This window comes from Cyanistes caeruleus, chromosome 4 (assembly GCF_971803275.1).
Source record: "Cyanistes caeruleus chromosome 4, bCyaCae1.hap1.1, whole genome shotgun sequence".
NCBI classification, from domain to species: Eukaryota; Metazoa; Chordata; class Aves; order Passeriformes; family Paridae; genus Cyanistes; species Cyanistes caeruleus.
The window spans coordinates 48,640,105-48,645,389 of NC_141704.1; the positions used below are offsets into that span (position 1 = coordinate 48,640,105).

The following is a 5,285-nucleotide window of genomic DNA, read 5'->3' on the forward strand; positions in this document are numbered from 1 at the left end:
GGAAGAAGGAAACCGACCCCCACAACCCTCTGTTCTCTTTCTCCTGCTTTCTTGCAGGGCCTGTCAAGGGACCTTTTAATTTAGGCACTTTAGGTAAGCACCTCATCTTAGAAGGAATGACTCTGGGACCCAAAGTGCAGATTGCACCTCTGACAGCAACTTTAGAAGTTCCTCTCCCTCCTCATCAGCTCCACTGAACACTGAAGACCCCAGATTTTTCTGGCATGTTTCCAGTTTGGGAATTTCAGCACATGGCTGGAGATGTTGCCAGTTTTGCATCATGCTGAAAGGTTAGTGCAGTGGTGTAGGTGAAGCCCTGGGTGAACACCACAGTAGTCACACAGGGCAGGGGACAGAGGAAGGTTGTGGTTGCCCAGGCCAGATCTTCAGCAAGGAACCTGCTGATCATGGATGTGGGAAACACTACATCTGCAAAAGTGAGGTTTAACAGATAAAAGCAATTTTTAGAGGTAAGCACCATAATAATCATAGGCTTCTCCTGAAACACTGGTGCTGTTTGTTGCAACGAGTGGCCTGGTGACCTGCCCAGGAAGGAGGGAGATTTGTGTTCCAGCTGCTCTTTGATTCAAGAGATTGGAAACTTCAGCTTCTGTAGCCATCTGAGTGCTTTGACCACCAGGCTTAGGCTATTCTAGAAGAAAGCAACCCACTGAAGCTGCACAGAGATATGAAAACCTCATGGAATCTGGACCCTTCTAATATCTAATTGTACAATGAAGGGCCTTGACTGGAAGCGATGGAACTTGTTGGTCTGGTCCCTGCATCCAAGCCTGTTTATAAATGAATTTTAATGTGTAGATAAAGACAAAAAAACCACACAGGATGCAGTGCCTGGGTCGTACCATCTTTCATCCACCTCTCCCACTGCATCTCATCCACTGATCTGAGACTGACACTGGCCCCTGGCCACTGAGCAAAAAATGTGGCAGGTACAGGGGGCACAGGCAGCCTCAGTGAGGAGAGAAATGCCTTCACAGTGGGTCCTTGGACACTTCGGGAAGAACTTCCCTCTATACAGTCTCCCTGGGAATGGAGAATAGGTCCTTGTTCACCTCTGTGACAGAGCATGCCAGGATCATGGCAAAATATAAACTGTGAGCACCTCATAGGGGTAGGTATTGAATTCAAATGGAGATTAATTGCTCACCTTCATCTCTGGCTTGTAATTAGAGGTGGAATGTGTCATCAGCTCTGCTGCATAAGGTCAGTGTTGTATCTCTCAAGAACTCAATAAGCTGGAAAAGATTTTCCCAATGTCTATTAAATGCAGGGAAAAGAAGACATGAAAGAAAATAAAAATTAATGAAGAGGAGCTCATGGAGGCTTTAGTGGTATTGCTGTGGCATGGAACTGCCAACGAGCTGGGGATGGTGGGATTGTGTGTAAGCAAAGGGCAGCACCTGAACCCCATGTGCCAGCAGGTACATATTCTGTAACAGTACCAGTTACCTCAGCAATCCAGACAGACTGAAATGGGAGCTATTTCCTATGAAAAATGACCACAAGAGCTTTCCATTCCAAGACTTTAATTTAGCTTTTTTTTTAGGCATTTGGATATTATCCAGTGCTTCCCGGTAGCTGCTATTATAGTATTGTTTCAAATATAGATCATATGAGTCACTGTGCTGCCAAATTTAGAATTCGTCCTGGAAATGCTCAGGCTCTTCTTTCAACTCTTTCTCCCAATCCCTTGGGCATTACACAGGCTTCCTCCAGGTTTTATCCCAAAGTCTCACCACTCCACCTGATGTCCTCTCTGTGGTGAAATCTAGTTGTTACAAAACATCATGACCTCTGAGAGGTTAAGCAGGCGAGCTTATGGTAAATCCAGAGACATTTGGGTAAGCACTTTCTGACAAACACAGTTCTACGTATTTGCAGCTCAGGGTCTGGTTGAAAGTTCTCTTCAAAGAAAGCAGAAAGGAAAGAAATTCACATCTTTGGAACTATCTGTGATAATAATGCATGCCTTCATGTGTGAGCTTTTACAAAGTTGTGGCTAGAAGAGCTGGAGAAGTGGAGTACTTCAGGTCTTCAGGAAAGCTGTCTGTGGCCTACTTTCTTCCCTTTTAGTTCTTTTTAGAGGATATATCACTAAGTTTGTGCTGTAAAGCCAGCTTCAGCCGGAAGCATCCTTTTTATAGATGCAATTTGTGCAAGGTTTTAGCACACTCGTCTGCAAAATAATCAAAACTATAGACAACCTGCAGACTGTGTGCTCAGCTCTGCATATGGAGCTCATCCTGAAGATATCCATCAAAGGGATTTGCAGCTCAGCCCTGCTAATTGTGTACCTCTTTATCTTACCACTTTATTTCTGCTAGCTTTTCTTCTGCATGGTAGAAATAATTATGGCATGTTTTGGACCTGTACAGGAGTCACTGATCTATTTTTTCTCCCACTCTAGTTATAGCTATAATGTAATAGGAACTGCAGCCTTGTTTGAATTACTGCTGTGTTGTGTTTGGATGCTGCTGTGTCTGGTGGTCAAAGCAATGAGAAAAGTAGCTCATAATCTGTGAAACACATGAACTACATTCCTGTGACATTTAGAATATTTGGCAGAGAGTGTTGATTGAAAATAAGCAAAGCAGCATTACCTTTCCTTGTAGTTTGCTTTGTGTTATGGTGGCTAAGAATGCTTTTGCACAATAATTTTTAATTGTTTTTCTTTTAGGCTCGGAGGCCAGATGCTTTAGTTTAGGGGTTTGGGGGTTTTTTGTTGGTTTTTTTTTTGCTTTTTTTTCTTGTTTTGTTTTTTTGGTGTAGAATAAACATATACATCACCACATACCACTGCTTGTTTCCCAGTATATAGCTGGGAAATATCTCAAAAGGAGAAAACCCTCTGAAACTCACTGCACATTAAGTTGGCTGATTCTTTACCAGAAAGACCTTGACTGGGCATTTAGGTTTTATTACATATAACAATGTTCATCCTCTATGAGATAAATTTGTTGACTTGAAAAGACATTCAATATAATAACTAACACATCAGCTGTAAACATGTCTTTTTCTTGCTGAGGACAGAAAAGAAAACAAACCTTACATTCTGTACTATGCCCCACAAAGATGGTTTTTAATTTGAGAAGGAATAAGAAATCATTAAGTGGGAAAGTGGCAGAATACAGAGCTGAATGCTACTGCATACTTTGTGTCAGACTCTTAACTATCCAAAGCTTCCTACACATGAATGGTATCAAGGGAACCTCGAAGTCTCAAACATGTTTGATGCACACTCCCACCAAACTTCACAGGATGTGGTGGGATACATCCTTATGCCACGCCACAAAAATAAATCTGACAGGCTGCAATACAGTATTCTTGTTATTTTGTACATGTGGGTCAGAAAAGCTATCAAAAGCTACCATTATCACACAATGCCCAGGAGACTGCCATGCCAAATGCTTTGTGAGAGGTCTGGAGCATGCTAAAAGTGGACAGTCAGCAGCAGCTCATCCAGAAGCCAGGCTTTCCTCCCTGTGGTACTCAAGGCTGCAGTAGCCGTGGGTCGCTCCTGATAATTCCAAACCTAAAGTAGTGCCTGTTGTCTGCTTGAAGGAGTCATGGATCTCAGAGACTGAATGGACTCAGGAAACTGAACATTCATTCTTCCATCAAAGCTCTGCATCCATTTCTGTACTTGCAGGCAATACTAATGTGTAACAGGTGACAGCTATAATAGCGTAGATGTATTAATTCATTAATTTACAGTAGGTGTATGATGCATATACTCTGTGTGTCCTTGCAAAAGCCAGAAGCAGAAAGCCTCAGCACTCATTCCTAAAAGACACACACTTCGAAATGAGTTTTTACCTTGTCACTTCCTTTCTATTGGTTAAGCTTGCTCCTCATAGCACAGCAATTTGCCTGTGGTCCAGCTGGCAGATAGCTGTCCAGAGTCTTCAAGGAATCAGCTGGCAATGCAGGCACTATTTACCTCTGGATGAGGGGCTTTGTGAGCATGGAGCATTGTCCGACTGATTCCATAATCCAGGCTGAGACCAGGGGCTTGATCTGAAGGGCAAGATGACCTCAGGTGATGAGATACCTGTAGGCTGAATTGCTAGTGGGGACAAGACTGTGGATCTCTTTTCCTTCTCCTATTAACACACAGTAATTAATCATAATTTGTTTTCAAACAAAATAATTAGCTTTTAAAGAACACAGATGTTCGTAAGGGGTCCAGCAAGGATAACTCACAGCCTACGTTATTGTACATATCAATATCACCTAAATTGTGCCAAATTGGTAGAATAAAGCTCTGTTTAACCTCCTGCACTGGTCTCAGGGCTCCATAGCTGTGTAATTCAGGGGTCAGCTCTCGTAACAGAGGTATAACACTCACTGCTGTCTTCTGAGCATTTCTTACTGGGGATTAGTAGTTTTCCCATAGCACCCAAAGGACCTGGCCCTGCTGCAGAGCCCCATGTTCTCAGAGGTGTGTGAGTATGTGGTGGTGCTGTCTTTGGAATACTTCAGCTTGATTTAAAAAGAAAAAAATAAAGAAAAACAACAACCTGTGGGAGCAAGGTTTGGGTTGGCTGTAAACCAACACATGCACAGTTTAATAAAATACATCTACATTCAGTGATTTCAGCTCTTATCTTTTAATCAGAAGCTATAGGACCCTAACCCAATTTTAAACAGCTTACAAGTGCAGATTTTAAGTCTTACCTTTTATTTTCTTTGTACTGGTGAGAAAAATCACTGTTATGGAAAAAAAAGTCTTACAGAAACTATTATTACTCAGCAGATTTTAAGTTTTTCTACCAGCTTCAAAGTTGCTGTTTCCATTTGACAAAAGTTTGTGAACCCCCATCCTTACAGGGTTTTCAATTTCATTAATTAATTAGTGTTATATAAATCAATTCACACAGCTGAATAGACCTAATTAAAAATAAATACATTTACAAGCTATCTTGTTACGGCAGCATTAAGGGTAGTCAGTTCATTAAGCATCACGTGAAGACATTTTCAGGCTGAGGGTACAGGCTGCAACATGTTGAAGACACTCGCTGCTGAGGAAAGGAGGCTCTGCCAACAGAGATTAGCCTATCTGCAACAAAAGCTTTTACTTCAAAGATCATAGATAACGTTGGAGGGCTTAATGAGACGGTATTTTTAAAATGTAAATAGGAGGATCTAGTGGGCACATAAATTGCATAACACTCATAGCACACCCTCTGCCCTTGCTTATGGAAGTAAAGAGAGTAAAAGTTAACAAGTCAGTGCCTCACTGTGCCTGTTTCAAGGGCGTGTTC

The 5,285-nt window shown here is 41.9% G+C and overlaps 1 long non-coding RNA gene across 1 annotated transcript; it reads right to left on the bottom strand.

Moving 5' to 3' along the window:
* Nucleotides 1-2,917: 2,917 nt before the first annotated feature.
* On the bottom strand, nt 2,918-4,860 carry LOC111932607 (uncharacterized). The gene is made up of 3 exons (XR_002866237.2): nt 4,699-4,860; nt 3,838-4,124; nt 2,918-3,697 (listed from the first exon to the last, which is right to left on the bottom strand). It is a non-coding gene; the product is annotated as an uncharacterized LOC111932607 (long non-coding RNA).
* Nucleotides 4,861-5,285: the final 425 nt, after the last annotated feature.